Source organism: Prinia subflava, chromosome 2 (genome assembly GCF_021018805.1).
Source record: "Prinia subflava isolate CZ2003 ecotype Zambia chromosome 2, Cam_Psub_1.2, whole genome shotgun sequence".
Classification (NCBI taxonomy): Eukaryota; Metazoa; Chordata; class Aves; order Passeriformes; family Cisticolidae; genus Prinia; species Prinia subflava.
Window position 1 is genome coordinate 52,947,698 of NC_086248.1, and position 24,201 is coordinate 52,971,898.

The following is a 24,201-nucleotide window of genomic DNA, read 5'->3' on the forward strand; positions in this document are numbered from 1 at the left end:
ATAATACTGCTATGATGGCATTACTTTGGTGTTTTGTGTGGAAGTCTCATATAAGATCCTTTTCTTTGGTATTTTCTTCACATATTACAGACTTCAGTGGGTCTGTTAAATATGATGTGAGTCAACAACATGATTTGTAGGTGCCTGACTGGCTGAGAGATCTCCAAAATTTCAGCTATAACTTTCAGTCTGAATTTCTGGAATTTGTGGGCACAGTTCACAAATATTTATTTATTGGGTAAATGTAATGCTTTCAATCAGATTGTGCAGACTGCAGGATTTGGCCCTGTTTTTGAAAGGTTATGCATCTTACGTCCTGTTATGTTTAGCTGAAAGTAAATCAGAAAAAAAATCAACCTTAACCATTTTAAACTAGATGATCCTTTTCATCAGGAGTAAGATTATCCTTAAAAGGCCTACACAGTGCATCCCTTATAGTAATACCTCATTAAAAAACAAGTATTGAATGACCACACTCTCAAAAGAAGCATTTCAACTGATTGCAGAAATCCAGCTGTCCTTGCAGTCAGCGTGCTAGGGTGGATCAGGCAGATTAGCAAAGATATAACAATGTGAGCCTTTCGGGTCAATCTGAGGAAATGGCAAGAGTCAGAGTGGCTGGGTGCACACCTATTCAAGGAGACCACATAATCATTGCATCCTGATGATGTAATTTCATCAGCAAGAGGGTATTTAGGCTGCTGTTTCCTCCACACATTTTACCCTTTGAGTTATAGATGAGCTTCCTTCTGTAGATAAGCAAAATGATAATCTTTTTCTTCTAATAGAAAAGAAACTGTTCCAAGTAGGATTCATTTTTATGTGCAGTAAAGATTTGCTGATGAATTGTTTTTCAAGTGAAGAGTAAAATGTGGGAAATTCTTTTTACCTGGAGACTTTAATGAACTTCCAGGGGAAAAAACCCAAAACCCCAAAAAAACAACAAAACCCCATTCCATCCCTGCTTTTGAAAAGCTGCACTGTGCATCACAGGATGTCAAGATTTCTGTGGTGTTTCCCTGAAAATTACACATCGCCTGACCACTTGAATTGAATTATTATCTTCAGAATATAAGCATGAAGAAAAAATAAGTATGGTTTCTTGTAGTTTCTTTCTAGTTTGATTATATCAGAGCCCAAAACACCTCCTGCCAGCCACAAATGAGGAAGCCTGGTAGTCTGTCCTGGTGTAATAATGCAGCGACACGGAGAGGTGCACTTAGACAAGGTGTTAGCTCTGTTAAACCATAGGGTCCATGTCTGTTTGGGGAGTTTCTCCTTTTTAGTTTATTTTGAATCTGACCAGATATCTGATTTGCTGTAGCAAAGGAGGAGGACTTGAAAGGTTAGGAAAGTAACTGGAGAAAATTGCTTCAACTAGCGCTGCTGCTGAAACTTGTGAACCCACAGTGGCAAAAGCACAATCAATTAACCATAGTGAAGACCTGTGTTAATTTTTTATTGTTTCTATTGACAGATGAAGTATCTTTTGAACAGATAGTTTGAATGTTGCAATGGGCATCATTGCAAAGTAGCTGAAAAGTCTCAGCCTTACTGATCATTTGCACGTAAGGACAGATAGAGAAATTCCTGTCAGCTTTTTGAAAGGATTTGAGTCATTTTTAGTACTGAGATTTATGACTTTCTATCATATCCAGTTCTCCAGCTATGGAGAAGCATGGGAGAGTATGTATACCCTGTGCAAATTAGCTAAACCCATGGCACAGCATTACAGCTCATGGAAAAAAAAAGCTTCTTTTACTGATAATTCTTGACACATTTTGTATCAAAACCAGCTAATGTAAACATTTACTAAGCTAATTTGTGTGGTGCCATGAAAGATGAAGATCAGACCACACAAGATGCTCATGAGGTTCCCTATACATAGGACCATGCATTCTATAATGATGGAATGGATTTTTCTGCCATCAGTTGCTGACTAACACTCCAGAGGCAAACAGTCTCACTGCTGCCATCAAGCAGAATATGACTGATGGGAATCCAGTAAGTTTAGAAACCAAGCCCCTGTATGACTTCAGTAAATCTTATGGTATGTTTGTAAAAGTTGTAGTCATGGTGAAACCAAGGAAAGAATTACATATTGCTTGGAAAAAAATAGTAGGAAGTTCTGTTTCCTTGCAATCTCTAAAATCAAGTCTCCACCCTTCTGCTTTGGCTTAAAGTTTGTATAGGAGCAGGACTGAAACTGAGTTATCTTCTCTGTAGAAAAAGATAAGCCTGTAATGCAGGAAAAAAGACAGAGATGGTTTGCCTACCTAATAAGCCAATACCAAATATTAATTAGTGTTTTATTCTAAATTATTTTTGTGGTACTCTTTCAAAAAATTAGACTCCTAAAGTACAATGAAGTAATTAAATTTTGCTTTCTTATACGAAATATTCTTTTGTCTGCTAACTTTCAATGTTTAATAATAGGGCATCCTTAGCTGAAAGTTGAACTTGCGTGTTATTACTGTATGTGAACCTTTTGAGCTGGTAGAATTGCATGCAAGGGGTTAAAACTTACTTCTAGGAGGGTAAATATGTATGGTAATACCCTCATCTAAAGAGACTTTTTTTTTTCCAAAAAATTCTTTCTTTTTGTTAATATTAAAGAAGGAACTGAACATTAGTGACTTACAATTTCTGAAGAACTCAACAGAGTAAAATTAGATGGAATGGCAATAATAGAGGAATGAAAGGTATATAGTGAGATTTGTAAAATGGCTTTACTGACATCTCTTCAGATATCCAAATTAACATTCACAGTGCAATGTTATAAGCACACATTTATGAAGATACCAAACTCTCAGTTTTGGAAAGAAAGTATTTATTTTGCTTGAGAATTCTGACTAATCTTTTATTTAAATGCCATATATTTCAAGAGAAGGATAGGTCTCAACTGTCCCTTACTGAATTGAGGTGGACTTTGCATATCAGCACATGACTCCAGCACAAACCTGATCTTTGACTCTTTTTTTTTTCTTTTAACATTGTTGGATAAACCAAAATAAGTTCTATGAAGATACGTTCTGACACTAAATCTGACCTAATTTTTCCATAAAAGATGAGGGAGCAAAAGGCCACCAGTAGTTTACCTGTTGTACTCATTTGTGGTCATGTAAAGAAGCTTGCTCAAACATTATCAACAATATCTCTCTGGGATATTGGAGAAGTCTGCCTCTAAGTCTCAAAACAGCAATGGTCCTTTATTGGTGTTTCCAGGCAGTTTAGGTGCTCTGCAGATTACTTATGGCTGTGAGAAACAACAAAAGAAAGTGTTTAAACCTATGCCTATTGCTTTTACGACTTGGATTTAGAGGGAGATGAAAGCATGTCCATGGCAGTGTGCTTGCTTTATTCAGTGCTACTGACCCTGGGCAGGCCAAATTGTCATCCACTGTTCTGGAGCTGTAAGAGTTTAGACAATAAATTCAGTAGGATCACAGTTTACCCTTGACAATCATGAATTCGACAGAAGGGCTCTGATAAAAGCAGAAAATAGTGAGAGGCGCTGTCACTACCACTCCTTTTACCAACAGAATTTACAGCCTTGTGTCTGATGGTAAATGCCAGGCAGTGTTGTGATCTGCATGATGAGCCATGACAGGTCTCTCTTCTGACCTTTCTAGCATCTATTTTCAGAGACTGCTTTTAAAACTAAATATTTAAGTGGTTTGCTGCTTATCTCACAGATACTGGAGCTTTCAAAGACATTGAAAGGGTTTAGTCTAAGTTTAATCGGTTTAGGAGTTTATGACAAGTCTCTAAAGTACCTAGGTAAAGCAGTATTTAGTGAAACACTGTCTACCCCTTAAGTGGACTGCATGTTTTAGAAGTTTCAGTCCCAGGTGAATTGTCCAGGCTTTATAATCATTGTGGCACAGCTGGGCACCTGAGAAACTGATCTTGGGAAACAAGCAGGGAATGTCCTTTGTACAGAAGAAGGATGGAGAGAACAGAGGTGAAAATCTTGTTCCAGGGAATTTTTAGCCTCTTGTGTAGCTGGACAAGCAGAAAGGTAATTTTACTGTGTGTAAAAAATGAAGAAAACTGTATTTAGGCATTAGTAGTGTGGAACCAGAACCCAGTCCCTCTGCCTAGAAATTTTTTTCTACCAATGGAACAAATTTGTCAGGAGAGAACAAGAAGGATCTGCTCCTCAGTGGCTGCTACCCAAACATTTAAGTCTCTCAGCTGGGACCAGCTATCTTGGGATCAAGTTCTTGTTCCGCTTGGAGCATGGCAGGGGTTTCAAGCCGTTCACTAGATGTGGCTCATCTGCACATATACAGAGCAGCAGAAATTTAGATCCTCCCTGGATTAAGTGGCAGTTAAGTAGCTGAAGAACATAAAAGAAGCCAAAATGTAAGTTAAAGGTGTAAGTAGGAATGCAGACACCTGTGTATCATGGAAGATCTGAACCTAAACACTTATACCTCCTGAGTATTAAATATCCTCAGCAGAAATGCACTGCAAACTCTACCACTACACTTGGATAAATTCATAAACTATGAACGTTTGCTATCCTGGCAAAAAAGCCTGTAACCAAGAACTTGGTGAGACAAGTGAAATTTGTCTTTTATTGTCTCCAGTCTGTAGTTCTGTTTTAAAATCCCAAAGAACTCCTTGTTTTAAAACTATACAGGAAGCCAGACTTTTAACCAAATCATAATCTGGAATCTTTGTCACAGCGCACTGTAGATAAATGGTGTTATTGGAAGGAATAGCACATTGAAGAATTGTTTCCAGGTTATTATAGAACTTTCTTGCTCAGTTTTTCCATGCAAATGCTCTAGCAGTACAGTCATCATCTTCACATGAGGATTTTGAGATTTATAGGAAAAACACCATGATAAGTGTTGGATAGAGTCCCAGTTATATGAATATGTAATAAAGTTCTATGAAGTCTGATCACAAGATTTTCCTCCAAATTATCATTTATGCAGCAGAGTTATCTCACTTACTCAAACAGCATTTGCAAGACAAGAAAAATGGGTATCATCATTTGTCTTAAAGATTTTTCATGTTCAAGAGGTGAAAAAATAGGTCATTTCATTCTGAGGAAAAGCTGGGCAAAGTTAGTTCTTTCTCAGAGAAAATGGCTAAACCTTTCAAGAACTATGAAATAGCAAGTCCATATAAAAATTTGATTGTCTTAAAAACTATTTATACCAAATAAACTTGTGGATTCATCTTCCCCAGTCCCCGCTTCCTATTAAAATTTTGTCACTGCATTAGAGATCTTTTCAAATGTATTTGTTCTCATTAGCTAGTGAATGTGTTTGATTGTTAAACTCCTGTTGACGACCCTGCTTCCTGCCCCTCTTGTTCTTGTATTTCACCACGAGACACACTTCCTATTCTTCCAGCAACAGATTTTCTGTAGGAGCTTCCCAACTTCTTGCTCTAACCTGTCTTTCAGGAGGTATCTGACAACTTTGACATTTACTCTTTCACACAATAATTTAACTACCTTTAATTTAACTACCTGGACAAAGCTAAGCTCTCAGGAGTTGGATTGCGCTGGCCTTGGGAGGTACGCAAGAGTGTAGCTACGCCACACAAGTTGTTTTTACTCTGATCTTAAATATATCTTGTAATATCCAGTTCTAGGGAGAGAGAATAGTTTAATCTGTCTTTCTGCTCACTGAAGCAGCTTTGCTGAGGAAGGGAAAAAGTGTGTCTTTATAGTCCTGCCTTATGTTCCATAAGCACCTGCCTAGCTGCTCAGTGGCAGTGCTGCCAAGGGGTTTAGACAGCATCTGTTCAAACCTTGCAAACACATATCATGAACAGAAACACGAAACACCTGAAAATTTGTTCAGTACCAGAAGTACTGAACAGTGCATAAAGGGGGCTACAGGAGAGCTGGAGAGGGACTTTGTGCAAAGGCACATGGTGATAGGACAAACTTTAAACCAAAAGACAGTTGACTTATGTTAGATATTAGGAAGAAATTGTTTACTGAGAGAGTGTGAGGCACTGTAACAGGTTTCCCAGAGAAGCTGGGGATGCCCTGTCTCTGGAAGTGTTCAAGGGCAAGTTGGATGGGGCTTTGAGCAACCTGGTCTAACGAAATATGTCACTGCCCATAGCATTGAGGTTGGAATTAGATTATTTTTAATGTCCTTTCCAACCCAAACCATTCTATGATTCTATGAAATAAAACTGTGCTTCACTCTCTTCTTCAGGATGTTCAGTTTTGTGCTTTGTGATTTGACAGAGAAAGATCCTAAGGGGAAGAGTAGGGAAAAGTGTTGCCTGCCAGTTTTTTATCAGTTTTATAGTCTAGCCAAACAAACACCTTAGTGGAAGTAAATGCTACTAAGGCACATTTTACTAGGCAAGCGTTCTGCAAACTTGGGTCTGTCTATACCCAATTACCACAGTATATCATTAGGTGATGTCATGTAGCTTTTAAAACAGCTAAAAACTGCTGGAAGATATTTTCAAGTATCTGTAGACAGCATGTCCCCAGTACTATCTGCGTGTCTCCTGAGAAGAAAAGGGTTCAATCCCAAGGAACGAGTAACAACAATTAGTAGGGGAGAAAACTAAGCCAAGAATTTTGAAAGATATTAAAAAGAAAGGAAGGATGTGGGATTGTGCAGAGTGAGCCAGGACACTGTAACTAACAAGAATAACACTTTTAAATGTAGCATAGGAAAATTAGGCTGATTTATGGGATTTTTTTGCTAATAATGAAGTCCATTAAGCTGTAGAAAGTTTTCCAAGAAAAGTGGTAGAATACCCATCCTTTGGGATCTATAAAAAGAGACTGAACAAAGCTCTCAAACCATAAAATAAGCAGGACTCTGGCACCGACCTTCAAGAAGGAAAAGATGAAGAAATGGCTTTTTCAATAACTAATTTTCACAAGTCTATGAGAACATAAAACTAAACAGTTAAAAAATAAGTGAGCCAGAAATACTGCTGTAAACACTAGAGATTTATCTGAAAGCACTAATTGATTGTCAATAAATCATTTCCCTGGTGAGAAGAGAAAACTTGAAAAAATATTTCTACACCACAAAATTGTCCCCAACTGACAACAAATAGAACTTATTTTTAGCAATGTATTCATTGACTGTTAATTGAATGCATATTTTTTCCTTTGCCCATTGAAATTATGATTTTTGTTTCCTAATGGTAACCAAAGAAAAAGGTGATCTCTGAAAAATTAACTTTACTTTATGAGTAGAAAAAGAGACTTTTGGAATACAGATGTAAAGGTCTCTCTTCTAATAGAAGTGGAAAACCCTCATGAAGTTTAGCAGTATTTGGACTGTGTAAAAGTCTAAACATCACTTAACAGTCTAGACATCACATAGGACAGCCACTGTGTAAAAGAATGAGATCAGAGCAAGTCTTAAACTTACCAAAAGCTATGTGTAGTGATAATGATCTCATTTTTCTTCCCACAAGAAAAATTAAAAGAAGGAAACCTGGCCTTAGAAAACATCATCAAAATAAATACATTGTTCGTTAGCTCTTTTAGTGAGTGGGGAAATGGTGTGAGGGTGAGATATGAATTTTAGGAAAATTATGGTTAGTGCAAGTGCTTTGGGAATCTAAAGTCCCTTTAATTATTTTTTTTTACAATGAGATTAAACATTACAATGAGATATAATAGTGTTTTATTGATGTGGCATATAAGGTCTTTAGATACTTGGATTTTGAAGCTCTACCACAATTAGATGGTACTGTCTTTTGTTCCTTTCCTGGGCTTTGTGTTAAATAGAGTGCAGCCTCTCCAAGGATTTGGCCTTGAATCTCCTCTGCAAAAGTGAGAAGACCACCAAGGTTTTACCAAAGCCCCATGAGGTAGTGGTCCCAGCATGCCACTATTCATTAAATATTTTCATTTTTTGCGGTATGTATTGAGATCATTTTGGCCGCACTTAATGTATTTCAGTCGAATAAGAAAGTATTCTTGCTGAAGGGTGTGATTCTCCCCAAGGCTATAAGCATCTAATTTCCCATGATTTCAAATAAAGAAAAATGAACTAGAAACATAAGTCAAGAATTAAAAAGAGTCATGCTCTTTGTCACATCAGCCAGCCTGCTATTGAAAGAGACTCCATGAGCTTTCACATCTTCAGCCTAGTGGGGAATAGAATTTTAAAGCATTTGAAACTGTTAGTTTCATAATACTAAAAGGTTTTAAGATCATTTTTATTATGAGGTAAAGGATATTGACTTTTCTCATGATTTCTAGTTCCAGCATTCTATTATTAATTAAAACATTGTGTGCCACTGGCTTTTCTTTACTTTTCCACTTCCCTTTGCCCTTTACTTTTCAGCTGGCTATGGGTTTTATATATTTCAGAGCTGAAAAAATAGGGATTATTTCTCATTCTTGCCATGACAAGGAACCAGTTCTATCCTAAAGGGAAACACAGCTGTTAAAAAATAATTAGAGTAAACTAGACTAGACTAGAATAGGATAGAATAGTTCCAGTGGGAAGGACTGATGAGGTCTGTCTTTATGGCTGGGCATTGACCTGAGCTGGCCACCCTCCAGAGCACAACTCTCTGAACTCTCTGTTCTCACTCTTCTTCCAAATCACACTCCAAAAGAGTCTTTTACTTATGACCATTGTGGGTAGGACCCAAATGATGATTAAAAAAGACACTGTAGCTGAATTGATGGCAATACAGGTAAAGATAGGAAAACTTTTTGACACTAAAAACCATGAACTGTTTGGTTTTCTTGGGAGGTTGTGAAGCTTTCACCTTCAATGACAGGTTTTGATGGTACAACGGCATATGTAATGGCTGACCTTGTTTTGTATAAGAAGCAAGCTAGGTGATCTCTTAAGGCCCTTTCCTATTTCTGAATAAACCTCTGGCCTAGTTTCCTTAATTGCCTAGAAAGGAGTTGCTGACTGGGTTAGCTGCCCAAGGCTGGGTGATGTGAATACTCTCCATGGAGGTCTAGCACCTCAGCAGATTCTGGTACTACACTGTGCCATGAAATTTCAAGGATATCTGCTGAATGCAAAGTGCTCTTGTCATTCATGTCTAGAGGCCCTTTCTCACAGACTGGAGCAGCCTTCTATTTTTCCCGATTACTCCATTCACTTAATTTCCCTTTGTCTGCAGTCCTGTTTCCAGAAGATCACTACAATGATTCAGTACAGTCAGTTCAGTACACTGACTGGAGCAGCTCTGGAAAATGATCAGGCAATAAAGAATTGGATTCTTTCTTTGCATCTGCTGCAAAGGGTGGTGAAGGTTTCATTTATCCCCAGTCTTTCACATGTAGTTACTGCACATGCATGACTCATTTTCTCCATGCCAGACAGAAGTACATAAGCTCTGATTTGCAGAAAGGTTGAATCCTCATATGCGTCATTGGAATCTTTGATCCCTGTGCTTTCAACATATAAAGACTTCTGCAATACTTAATTTATTGAAAAAGTTGGCCAGTAAAGTCTTAATTTTGACACCAAAAACTGATGGCTTGTTTTCTTTTACATCTCTCACTCTGTTGCATGGAAGTAAATTCTCTCCTAGCAATTCAGGGAGCAGATATCAGTGATAAGAACTACAGATAAGCTCATGAGAAAGAAGCATAACCTTTAAAATTCAACATTACTGAGAGCATGAACAATTAGAAATCAAAGATATTTCTTCTTACAAGGAAAGGACTTTTGGCAACTTTGTGCTAATTTTAGTTAGTTTGTAGTCCTTACTTCTTTCTTATCTGAATTACCATTTATACTGACTAGAAATAGAAGTTCTCTTTTTTTTTGCAAAAAAGTTTTATGTTAACAAGGTTTTTTTGGGATAATTTTTGGTAAAAGACTTTCACTGTGCACGTGTATAAAATCTTGATTTAACTCCCTGTTTCCTTCTGCTACATTTTCTTCTGTAACTATGGCAGCAGTTGTGCAAGAGATAGTGGTTATCACCAGCAGTGTTGCTATCTTTTAGTCTTCAGAATCAGCCCCTTTTTTTTTGCATATCTTGGCTCCACTAGCACCAAGAAATCTGTATCTTTTCAGATTTCTTGGCTGATGTGCTCTTTACTGTGACCTCTCTCTTTGAGATGTGCCAGTGACATTGAGTTCCAGTGCAAAGTGTACTATAAAGTTGTGGGATCACCACAATGTGACACCACTGCAGGACTCTTTTAAGCTGAGAAGATTTTCTTAACTGATGAGTTAACAAGATGATAGACCAAAAATACCCTGGGACAGATTCAGTTCCATATGCTGGCCTCTCTGTGCCTCAGGAATTCAGTTGTATCTGGCCAAATGAAAATTTCCCAGCAGAGGAGAGTGTTTAGTAGACATTAGATTGGCATGGTGCTGAATCTTACCAGTCACAGCCTACAAAATAAGAAAGTCAGAGATTGGAGAGGATGGAACCTGAGTGCTATTATGCTCCAGAAAAATTCCATCTGGCTGCCTTAAGACCACTGTCATCTTGGGTGAGTTGGACCAGCCCGAGAGTTGCTCTAACACACACTATCTACGTGGCCAGTGCTGGCAAAGAATCAAAGAGTCGTAACCAGATCTTTCTGATTGCTCCCTTTCCCTCCTGCACTGGTCAGCTCTAGGCCATAACAATGATTTGCCTCTGTGTGTTCAAGAGTTGCTTCCCAGACAGTTGTAGCAATGTTCAGTATAGTAGGTGCAAACCAAAAATGGAACTGGGTAGGAAAAGTCTTTTGATTAAAATACTTTTTGCAATATGAAAAAGACTTTTTCCTACCCCAAGGAAAATCCAGATTTTTTTTAAATGTTTCATGGACAGGAACATAACTAGTGTAGACTGGACTGGCCTTAGGGCACTCATGTGAAGTGTAGAAACTTAGGTTTACCAGTTTCTGTATAGGAACCTGGAACAGACCTTTGCTTCTCTGAAGTGAGGTATGTTCCTGTCTTTCTTTATCAATACTTGGAATACTGTTCAACAGGTGAGAATCTTTCTTTCACTAAAAAAGAGTTCAAATTATGATGTTTCTGCTGTAAACTTAGATTTAACAAAAGTAGCATGTTTCAATGTGTGTACATAAAAAATGTAAAAAAAAAAAGATATCCTAACTTGCTTTAATTTGAAGGTCTGCATTCTTTTCTAAGGTCTAATTTGTCCCCTGGTTCTTGCCAAGTTGATTTTACTTCAGCTACACAAGGGAGAGTACAAATGCTGACTTTCTTTCTAATTGGTAGAGGGATGCTACTTATTTTTTATTTTTGTGCACTGAAGGAATCAGGTTAATCTTTTGAACTAGGAAAGTGTATAATCTACTGCTGTTTGTGGCACTGGAAAAATGGTGAGGAAAAAACTTCATAAACTTCCACTTGTTTAGATAACTGTGATATATGCTGAGAGGAAGGATTGATAATCTCAATTTTTACCTTTCTTTCATTGATTCTCTGTATCCAGATGAGTCAGTTCCTTCCTGTCTTCCCTGTCATTTCCTAATATGTTTATGGAGATGCTTGGGCTTTGTTTCTGCTTCGAAGTGTGTTTTGGTCCCTGATTCTGTGCAACAAGAACTTGGCCAGTACTTTTTGGCTGCTTTAACATCCCATGGCTCTTTTATTACTATGTATAGCTCACATTTTAGAGAAGGCGAAAGCCTTGGAAATGGAGGGAAATAAGCATTTTGCACCCTACTGCTTTTACAGTCTCTCAGCATAGTAAGCATCACATCTTACTTCACAAGGCCAGTAAGTTCATCATTCTGTGAACTGAGCTGGAAGGTTTCTGTGTTCAATTACAGAGCAAGCAGACATGTCCTGAAGAAGATCTGTGGTAAGAAGGGACCAGTATTCTCTGCTGTAGTACTCCAAAGGAACGTATTGGGTGTTATTCCCTTTCTTCACTGTAGGAAGACTGGGAAGTCACTGGTAGGAAGACTACCAGTGCTATTCAACCCAAAACTGAAAAATTAATATAACATATTCCTGCATCAGTCCCTTCTGGTTTTATAACAAATTCAACACCTAACCTAAGGCTTTGTATTTTTGCATCCTCAGTTGGCATTGCAAGTAGCTTCATGTCTTTATCAGAAATCTAGCAAATTTTATTGGGAGTCCTTTTCAACCAATCATGATACAGGCTCAACTTTACAGTTTATTTTTCAGACCTTTAAAATCTGAAAAATTAGTGGAAAGAATAGTGCAAAGAACTATAGATTACAACATCACAAGTCAACAATAAGAAAGCAATATGTACTTTAAACTAGAATTTTGTCCTAAATAGAGCTATGCAGAAAAATTCATGCAGAGGGAAAAAACAGAACAAATTCTGTTTTCTTGAAGAAATTTTGTATTATGTTTCATGCAGCTGAGAAACATCTGTTCAGCTGTTTGTTTCAAGAGAGGGAAATCATGTTTTTCTGTGAAGAAAAGTGAGCCTAGAAGTTTTCATTTGGTCATTCAGAATGTGCTTGCTTTATTAGAACTATGAAGTCAGATCAAGATAATACCATATACCTATGTGAAGTCTTAGGTGAAGTCTGAATTTCAAAATCCAAATTTCTGTCTTGTAAACTTAAAATTTAATTTACTTTAATTGTCTACATTCCCAAAGCTACACCAGTCCTGACAGCCTGCTTGATGCCTAACTCATATCTGTGCCTTTTTCAGGGGAAGAATGTATATTGAACATCTACATTAATAAATGCTGTGTTGGCAACGTTCTTGGACATAAAAACTCGGTCATCTAACTGTTAAATTGTTAGAAGGGTTCCTAGTATGATTTTGACCTGGACCAGCTAGCACTATCCCAAACAATTGCTGAGTACAGTAAGGATTTCCAGAGGCCAAAGGTCATTCAGAGATCACAGGCAATTTGGCTGCTACTAGCATGTTTTGAAAGATGAGAATTTAGGAGCATGGATGCTGCTCCATGCCAGTTGGACTCAGTGACAGAAAACAGTCCCACACTCATTTGATTTACTATTATATATGTAGCCAATGTGTTTTCTCTGTCTCCCAGAGAGGCTTAGTTTAGTAGGTGTTGTTGAGAAAACTAAACACTTCCCAAAGTTGGGATTTTCAGAAAATGAAGTTATCGTTGACACTTTATGCCCATTCACAATGCTCCATTTTTTCCTCTCCCCTACCTTATCCTGGTGTAAAGTACTCAGCTGCCTCCTGACTGAATTCCTAAGGGAATACCAGTCTGCATTTCCAAAATGTTACAACCCAAGTCAACCCTCAAAACAGCCTTTAGGGGAAGAAATTGAGATGCTGAAGCTGAGGCAGTCATCATCAGTTTTTGGTTCTTTTAGAGCAGTATCCCAGTGCAGAGAATTTTTTCCATCTAGAGAGAACATAAAGGCACATAGGCAGAAGGCTGACATGCAGCCTAGTGAAGAAAAAATCAGTGTGTGATGGGAAGACTGGTCTTCCAGGCCTTGCTTCCAACATCATCCCTCTGTTTTTGCAGTCATGGGGATATAAGACACAAGCACGTCTCATTCCCCTACTCTTAATGTGTAGGAGTTTCTCTTACCTCCACTACCTTTGTAGCTCTGGCTATGAGTTAGATGTCAAGCTGTGTCCATCTTTATTTTACTGAAGAAAAGTCTTCACAGAAAAATACAGTAAGAGGAAAGTGGGATGTAGTTAAGTGTCCAGACCCTCTTAAGCCATAGCACGATTAATGGTGTTTCCAGAGAAGAGCTGTTCAGCTTTGTGTTATTTATAATGAGGATAGTGACTTTGGTAGATCCAGTTTCACTCCTAAATAGTTTATATCAGCAATATTTTTCTAATAAATATAGCTAGGAGTTCAAAACTTGACCCTTTCAAAGCTTTACCCACTTGTTAGTTGCCTTTGTTTTCCTTATTTGTTTTCCTTATTCACGTTGGGCTAACGTAGATGCTGAGTGTCTATATCCAAAGTTATAATCAAGTGCTACTGTTTAACAAAGAAAGTGTGGATGTCACAGGCATTCCAAATTTATTTTTTAAAATACTAGAATACTTTTTAAACTTTTAGAAGAATACTTTCAAAGCAAGTTTTTAATATTTTTTAATATTAAAACCAGAATTAAGTCTTCACATGACTTAATTGGGGTGTGTTTTCACATACAATCAAGAATTTGCTATTTGCATGTGTCTTTATTGAATAAATTTGTCCTGAGATGGCACATCCTCTTTATCTCTTCTTTTGAAGACATCTAAAGCATCCAATATGTTGAAAATTTAAAGTCTAAATGCCCACAGCCGTTCAAGTGCGTGGTTTAACACACCCGAACTATTCACCTTGAAATTCTTTACATATAATTTTAATGTTAACTTGCTTAACAGGATGCTGGTTCCTCCCATGCAGCTAAAGCCTGGAGAGAACACAGCCTTTATCATGTGGGTTTTTTTCCAGTAGACTTTTAGCTCATACAACTTGATGGCAAACAAAAACCACAACCTAATTAGTACAGAAAAAACTAAACGAATTAGAAATTGTGTTTCTTTAAATAAAATTTGCTATGCCAGCTGTACATCATGACATACTCTTCACAACATGACACTGTTGTGTCACTGTTGTGCACTTATGTGCACTATCTGTGTCTTGGTGTCTGACCCACATGAGGGTTGCTTAGCTGCAGCCTTGGGGCCCCCAGGATGGGCCAAAACAGACAATAAACACACATCTCTGTCTCCTTGGTCACTTGAACGACTTTGCATCATTGGACTTTTGGTCTGAGAAGGAAAACAAATTCTGAAATGGTGTCTCCTGGATTTCTTCACCCAGCTCTGACTTCAAATAGTAATAAATTCATGTATTTACTGTATCACTGAGGCCCATTTTAATAAGTGTTTACTCTGTGTTTCCAGGAAAAAAGTTATACAAGTGGTTACTATGACAACCACTGGCTCTGAAAAAGCATTTAGCTTTATAACCTTTTGATTCTCATTTTAATCATCCTCCCAGATTTTGTTCAAATCCCAATTTAATTTTGTGTGTTTTGAGGGCTTCTCCTCTGAATTAGATGCTTCAGTTTGAAATGCAGTACTCTGTACATCTGCAGTGATGGTCATATTGCAGGTGGTGACAGGTGTATTACCATCTCTGGGTACACAGTTTGTGCCTCCCTCTGGTCAGATGGGGTGCAGAGGATGTGAAATTTACTGGGATTAAAAAATAAAAGGAAAGGCATGTCTGCAGCAGGCATCCATTGCATACTTTTTTATTCTGATGGTAGACTGTAGAGCTTTTGAAAATCCTCTTTTCAGTAGATTATATTTCTTTTAATCTCAGTTCTGTGCTAGCTTCCAGTGTTTCACAGACGTGACCTCACAAGCCTTAAACTCTTAGCCACAAAACAAAAGAAAGTCAGAAAACCTGATGGTGTGCTAATATATTGCTGTTTTTAAAGGCATGCTAGGATTCCAATATTCAGTTCTTAAGCCAGAACCCACTTCTTAGGGCTAAGTGGTTTTATTCTTGCTGGTGACCAGCAGCTTTCATCCTGGTGGTGTCCTTGTTATAGGTCAACAGCTGGAGTACTGAGGGTCCCCGTGTTATCTCTTTTCTTCCTGGAGATGCCTTGGGTTTACACTTTCTCATCAACTGATGATGTGGGCCCCTGTTATTGCTTTATAGCTCTGTTTTACTGCTGACTAGTTTCAAGTCACCACTGAGATACTACTTCTGACTGAGAGGCAAATTATTCTTCTCAAGGAATGCACTTCCCTCTACCCTTTTACCTATGCTTTCTTGGATGTCCTCACTGTCTTGTCATGTTTTCATCCAACAGCTAAAGTCTCAGCAATCAGGAAAGAGGGAGACAGCATAAGAGTTTGTTCCCTCCTGCTATCTGTTCACTGGGTAACTAAAGGAAACCAAACCCCCGACCCTCTGAAGCAGTTTCTCTGAAATCACTGGTACTGCCCCAGTGAACATCCAAGGTATGGACCCATCCATGCCTGAGTGTGTTTCAAAAGAAATTACTCTTAACACCCTTTGGAAGACTTATCAAAAGTTTTTTCCCAGAGGTTTCCCTCTCCAATAAGTGAGGAAGAAGCTTGCCTCCTAATGAGTGCTCAAGAACCAACTCCTTTAGCATAAGAAAACCTTCTCTGAAGTCACTGCTGAACAAAGATCTGCAATCAGACATTTATCAAGTGTCCCTCACTGACAATATCTTGAATCCAGAAGTCATGACCCCAAACCCTTCCACAACCAAGGACTTCCTTAAAGGGAATCTAGGGTGGTAGCACTAAAAAAGCAAGGTGAGATACAGGCAGTCACATACAACCTAATTAAGTAAGGCCTCTTCTCATTGCTCTAGAGGAATATAGCCACATAATGTTTTGTGTGTGTATTTACTCAAAAATTTACAACAGTTTCTGCTCAGACTTGTTTTCCACACTGTAAACACACCAACATCAAAGCTACTGCAACTAAAATTATTAGGTAAAACCAAATGGGATTTTTATTAAGTGGCACTATTTTCATAATTGAACATAATAAACTTAAAGAGATACTTTCAACACCATAGTTTTGAAAGAAAAATTCACATTTATCTTGTCTATTCAGAGAAATAAATGGGTCAATATTTCAATAAAAATTACTTACTGAAGGTCTGTCTGATGCAGATCAATGATTTTCAGATTCTGGGACTATGATGCGACCAAAAAAAGAAAGAATATAAAAGAGAAAAGGTATCAAAGAAAAAAAGTCATCACTGCTTTCAAAATATCTTGTCCAAAAATGTCACTAAAATTACAGCACCTTTGGACAAAAATAGATTGTGTTCACATATGTACGTGTATATAATATATATGGTATATATAATTGTAAGAATTGAATACAATTCTCGGAGCCCAGCACCCTTACCCACACCTGCCTCCCATTTCACTGTGAAGCTGTTCTTCCCACATCCATCATGGTGCCTGGCTCTGATCCAAACTGAAGGAGAAGGACACTCTGCCATGGTTTCCTGGGGAGCTCAGGACTGAACTCTCTGAGCCCCCATGCCTTGCAGACTTTCATAATGACGCTGCCCAAGCAATAACAGCCTGATTTAAAATAAGTGGATAATGAAATTAAACTCATTGTGGAAGAAAGTGACGGGCTGAATTTATGTGTCAGAAGTGAAATCAGTTATGTTCTCAGTTTACAGGGGGAAAGAGGACAGCAAGAAAGTATAGCTCATCACCTTTGGAAATTATTTGCTCTCCTTATCCCTGACAGTGAGAGTCTAATTCACTGCCAAGAGCACTTACACTCCAGCTGTGCCCCAAGGAGTCTGGTCAACCTAATTTCTCCCCACCCCCTTATTTTAAGACAGAGTTTTGCACAAATATGTATTCAAAATACTGCATGGATTCAGTGTTTTCTCTAGGAAGGGATCTTCTGCGGACCATCTAATATTAATTGGCAGTTGCTTATTAGAGGCTTATTGATCAAACCTGGACAGCAGCTTGCTTGCACAGTTCATTCTGGCTTGTGCTCCCGCACTTAGGTTAAGTTTTGGGCTTCTCTGAGTCATGCAAACAAGTTGTCATCTGCTAGAAAAAACCTTATTATCATCAGGTGTTCATAATGCCCACATAACAATTTAATTAAAATCCTTAATTGTACATAAACGAATGTGCTCAGTGGCCTGCTGTTCTTTTCCTCTACCTCAGCTTTTCCTTACAGTAAGTTGGAGATGCCAGCAGTACCTTAGCAGTGTGTTGGTTCAAGATGTCTCTTTGCAAAGGGTGTTAAAAATGACCTTCAAAAGCTTGGCTTTCTTTTGCAGTGAGAGACTTACCTGAGTTGCTTTAAAGCTGTTTGATCTTCAGGCATTTATCACTATCGATTTAGGCTGAATATGCTATTTTATTTATGTTTATATGTAGGCATATAACTACTAATAAAAAGGAATACCATATGCCAAGTCCTCAGAATTGTGTATTTGGGTAATACTGTTTATTTTATTAATTAGTGGACATTTATCAACATTTATTGAATTTTTTTGATAAATACATTTTAAGATGAAGGCCTTCTACTTTAGAATGAAAGAAAAGAAGGATTGTTATTAAAATACCCTTTTAAAATTATGTTTCCCAAAGGAAAATGAATTAAGGCTCCTGGAAAATGTTTCAGCCCCTTTCTTGTACGATAATCTAATCCTGAAGGACGCTCTTTGATTCCCTTCTATAATACTTTTTTTTTCCCCTTCTTGTTATTTTATTTTACTTATTCCCACAGCCAACTTCAAATGACCTCAAGAACACAGGGCAGCTAAAAGATTGCTTAAACTTCTTAATACTTTTAATCCTTACTTGTTATAATTTGATTACTGAGACAGATTTTCTCTCTGGGCCTCATATTAAATCACTTTCATGTTGAAACAAACCAGAAATCCTTTCAACTTAACAGTGCTTGTATTCAATGTGAGCTATTCAGATGTAGCACAGAGACTATAAGATGTTGCATCACATTTCCTGGATTTTGATGCAAGGAAAGCAAACTTCAGTGAATGTTACATATGATTTTACCTTCGCAGAGTATCTATTTATCAAGAGCAAACATGAGTAAGTATAGTTTTAGAACTGCATGTAAATGCATGTGTGTAAACGTGCTTGTCTTTGTACACAGGCAGATACAGATTTCTATGCAATATATATATATATATATAACTCTGCTGATACTATTATCTCTGGAATTGTAAGATTTTATTTATTGTGATAAGAATGAATTCCTAATAATAAGATTTTCTTTCAGGCAACTGATTCCTTTCCTCATCAGCTATATAAAAATAAAGAAAAAAAAAATTCCAGGACAGTGGTTTAGTTAAGTTCATAGTGTCATTTAACAATGATAAATTCCTAATTTTCTCAGGAAAGATATGGTGAAACAAGAGGGATTGAAATTCAACAGTAAATAGGAATGGTATGGTAGAATTGTTATTCCTTTGCAAAGGAACTTTGATGGATTTGCCATCAACTTTCCTTCTGAAGCTTTTGTATGAAAATATTTCTGAGAATGTGAGTCTCGCCTACTCAGCCTCCCTGGTTGATCAGGACAACATGCAAGCACGCCTTGGGATACCCAGAGGCAATGGGTTCACAAGGTTCAGGTCAAGTGCTGATCTTAATCAAAATTGCATTCTGCTAAGGAAAGGCTGAGGAAAAGAGGTATCCCAAAAGGGGAGAATTCAGTGAAAACTTAGGGGATTCATTTACTGGAGCAATCTCTGGGGAAGGGGAATGTCAGGAGTTGAAACTTCCAGCAGTAGCCTGTAGGTAAATTAGTTTTAAGGAGATTAATAAGGTACTCAGTTAACAATCACCTGAAGATAAGCAAGCATTAACCGCATGTGGGTCCTTCACCACAGCCTCCCTTGTCCACCTCTGACCTCCTCTGCCACCACCACCTCCTTCTGTGTAGGCTCTGGGGGCAGGGGATCACCAGCAGCCTAGGCTCTTGGTGCTGTTGACCACAGAGACTCTGATTATTGTCCCACCTATTGAAAATCCAGTTTTAAAAACCCATAAAGCTGTAGCGAGAATCTTTCATTTCCAATAGGCTACCTGGAGGCTGAATATCCATCTCCCCCTGCTGCTGAGGGCACTGACACCAGAGGCTCGTGCTGCAGGGCTGTTCAGGAGGGCTGTGCTGCAGGAACTTTGATGGATTTACCATCAAGTTTCATTCTGAAGCTTTTGTATGAGAATGCTGTGGTGAACTCTGCTGGTCCTCTCTGACCTCCGGCTGCAGCTGCTGTGGCTCGCTCTGCCTCTGGAGACTGGCTGTGCTGGGGCGCTCTGTCGCAGTGGAGATCTCTCTGAGCTAAGCTGCTTCCAGAATTGAGGCCACATTTGCTAGTGAAGTCTACAGCTGCAAGAGAAATGCAAATCCCCGCAGCCCTATACTCTCATCTTGGCAGAAGAAAAGCCCTTTCACCTTTAAAATAAATTACAAGAAATGGGCTCAGATTAAATCCCTCGATCCAAACCCACTGAACTCTCAGAATGATTGAATCCAGACTCAGGCTTTGCTGGTTGGGCCCCTCACTGATATCTGTACATCACTTATAAACACACGCAGGTGCTCTGAGAAAAATGAGGGAACCTGAGGTCTCTTAGCAAAGACACTAATACACCTTTTAAGGGATTGCCATCCACTCATGAGTTACATCAAGGCACCAATAAGAAAAGTTCCCTCGTGAATGCTGTCTGTGTGTTTCTTATGTCTCCATAACTTAAAGGAGGCCAAAGAGATGTCTTTGAAAATCTGAAGTACAAAAATTGTTTCCAGGCTCAAAAATTCTATGCCAAGTTCCTTCTGAAGTCTAAAATTTGGGGGAAAAAAGGAATTTTAATGAAAGCAATAACTGACTATTAAGTTCAATGGTATTGGTAGGTGTTGCCATTATTTACCTACTAGGACTGAATTAGGAATACTCAAAGGAATTAATTACTACAGACTCTAGGTACTAGACTCAGAAATTTAGTTCATGTTTATGGATCAGGTCCTGCAGCTTCCTCATTGGCAAAGCTATGGTGAAGGTCAGTGGATTTTTTCTGGGTTGAAGGCAGTTAACAGAGCTTAATAGTACTTGTTAATAATAAAAAAATAAATTTAGCTTTCTGAATGTCTAAGAAAGAATGGAGTTTGTTGTTTGGTTGGTTTTTTTTTTTAATTGCACTAGCTAACTATTTTGCTCTTAAATATGAACGTACTTCCCCTTGTTTTGGAAGCCAGTGTACTCTCACTCAGATTACTAAAATTTAATTAGAGGTTGTTTTTTGTTCGTCTTCTGCACATACCAAAGAGCATGACAAATGTTTCCATGCCGGAACCTTCTTTGGTCCCATCTCCCACAAGCAGCAGGCCCACAGCTGGAGTATTGCTGTATTGTTGGGAAGTACCTGAGTCGGACAAGGAAATTTGGGAGCTGTCATCCGCAGCAGGATGGCTGTGTTTGTGTGCCTGCTCCAGCTCCTTGGGAATTCCACCTGGGAGCCCTGATCACCCTCTCTATGCTCTGAATTGTGCCAAACCACAGTTGGGATGCTGGCACTCAGTGCCTTGCCAGTGCCCTGCACCCAGCTAAGAACCAGAGATGCTTTGCTCAAAGGAGTTTCCACCATACTATCTTGGAACTGAACTAAGTGCCTAAAGACAGCTGGGATGAAACAAGGCTGAGGAAAGGCCATCCTGGCTGTAGCACCTACCGTGGTGCTTAAATTCTGACCATGCCTCCTGGGTCAGGCTCTGTGCAGTGAATGCCCCATATCTGGTGGTTACCATTTTTTCCACTCCAGTGGCTCAGAATTAGCTCTTACCTAATGCAAACATTGAAGGATATTCTGGGCCTGGGATGTCTAAAGCCTTCCTCTTACAAATTTGTGTGAACACGCAACCATTTTACATTTGTGCCTTCCAGCAGTCAAGTAATAGGAGCATAACTATACAGGTCATTGGAATCAGTTTTTCATTTGAGGGAGAAGTCTGATCTCCCTCCAATTAATACTTAATTTCATAGTTATTAAACTGTAATTTTCTTATGGCTCCAGATTTGTGTTTCTGCTCTCCCAAATGTGTATCTTAACTGAGCTATAGAGCTAACTAGTTTCACTTCCTACTCCCTCACCAGCTGTGTATGGAAGCTTTTTCTCCAGTCTTTGAATTGGATTTGTTTTTCTTTCCTTTTCCCTTCCTACTGTTTTGCCATCTTTCTAAAACACACACCAGAGCATTGTGCATTGCTCTAAAATGAATAGGACGTGCCATATGAGGGATAAATTAATTTCCATAATCCCATGGGTTCCCCCACAGGGCATTGGTTCCCTCTTTATACATAGAAGGATTGCATTTGCCCTTTTATGGTAGGCTGTGTACGAAGTTCAGGCTCAGCTCTCCACCTGCTTATTCATCAGTACTTTTCAGGCACTTGTTTCTGGGATACTCTTTGCCGTTTTTGGGTCTGACTTACGGCTGCTGTTTTTAGAAGTTGAAGTTTTACTGTTATCATAATCAAAATGTACAGCTGCTTTTATTGGTACCTTATAAATTTGTTCATTACCAGCTGAACTACTGAGGTTCCTTGGAACCACACTAAGAATGACATAATGAAATTATGACACCTTATTGGAAACTACATTTTGGAATGTTTTGGCTCTCTCATTCTTGACCTATTTCTCACATGCTTTTGCATTGATTTTGAGAGTTTTTCTACAGAATCAGCTGAAGAGTAAGGGTTTTATTAAGTTACGTTTCATCACAGAATATTCTGCATTAAAAAGAACCCACATGCATCCTCAAGTCCCAGCCTTAAGTGAATGGTCCATATGGGGATGGAACCCACAAACCTGGTGTTATTAGCATCATGCTTCAACTAGATGAGCTAAGTCAGGGTACTGATAAAATTGGTGAACCCTTTAAGTCAGTATGATCAATTGGTAAGTGGACATATATTCATGTTTTTGTTAAAGTATTATTTGTTAGTTCTTAGGTAGATTCCTGGCCATCAAAAGCGAAAATGTCCCAACTGGTTGTTCAGTCAAATCCGCTGACTCCTTAAGAACATGTATTAATCTGATACCAAAGACTAATGCCTATAAATATTTTTGTGTAAAGGATTGCTTTGGAGACTAATTCATGTGGTATAAAGAGTAGGACACTGCTGCTAACCTTTGTCCTTTTACATGCTTTGTGATAAGATTATGAGCTTTTTAAGATGTACCAGATCTTGATCTGTATGTCAGATACAACTTTGCTTTCACTGGCTTCTACAAAAAATTTGTCTCCTAAGTGGATAAAAAGAGAGTTTATGGGCTAGATAATGTAACAGTTTCATTTCAAGCATGTGTTTTTATTAGACAGGGCTAATAAAATCTGCAGAGGATTTTGTGTATACTTGTAGAAATCTGTAAATGCCACCCAAAATTATGAATCGGAGGTGATTAGAGTTAATGGGATACTCCAAAGGAAACTTGAAACTAGAAGGTCTGTTTACATGTGATTTAAATTATTTTGAAACGTTAGTTTCAGAGAGAGAAGGAGCATGCAAAGGAGAGAGGAAGGTATAGATTTCTGGATGTATTGTGGGAAGGGAATACAGGAGGGTGACTGAAGCCAGTAACTTTACAACAATTTCTGGTATCACCTGCATTTATTCAAAAAAGGCCAGGAAATTATCAGAGAGTTCCTGATTTAATTACAATTTTTTTGTTGTTTACTCATATATTTCTTCTTTTCCCCACTTTTAAAACCAACCTAGGCCCCTGTTCTGGCACTACATGCTATGCCAGAATCACTTTCCAGCTTTTAACATTGTTCTGCAGGAAATGAGCAATTCTTTTATTGATTGGGAAATCCATATGTGACTCACTGGTCTTGTGGTTATGGTAAAAATAAAAAAAATCTGGAAATCAAAATTTCACTGAGGGAGAAAAAACATATTTTCTGAGCAGCTACAATCTAAAAGCAAAACACCAGGGAACTGAAAGCTGAAAATATTACATTAATTGAAACTAAACCAAATATTTACACAAATAAATGCAAACTGATGGTAGCAGGTTATCATGACTTTGAGCTGTCCTAGAATTTCAATATTATCTTCTTAACCAGAGAAATAAAATTAAGTTATAAAATCAACAGAACAAGTTTTTAGAAACCTGGCATGAAAATCTGTCTAGATATAGTGTGACTGACAGAAAACATACTGAGTTAGAGTTTGCTTTCAACATTTGTATGGCTGCCAGAATACTATCCTCAGAGATATTTAGGCCAGAAGGGACATTAGATCATCTAGCCTGACCTCCTGTGTATCACAGGCCATTGCATGTTACCTAACTGCTCCTGTATTGAGTCCATCTAATCTGGCTTTAGCTGCCATCCCTGGTTCTTGTTAAACCCTTCTTTACTAGTTTACAAAGAAAGTCTTTCAATAATTTTTTTTAAAATTTCTTAGTCTTGATTTTCAAGCTATAGAACTTTTATCATGATTTTTTTTTTATTATTTCCTTAATATAAGGTTTATTTCCTTATAATGGTCACAGGGTGAATACATAATGGTATCAAAACTTCAGTACAAACAGACCAGGACCCTGAACAAGAGCCATATGAAAGACCACACTTTGTCAGAGCAAGGACTGATCTAACCGTATGGGTTGTTTCCAATTGTGGCCTAAAGGAAATGTCCCCAAAAGAGTGAGGGCAATTCAAGTATATTTGTTATTTTTTCTGAATGTTGTTCCAGATTCCCATTAGTTTTAGTCAGGAGATTTC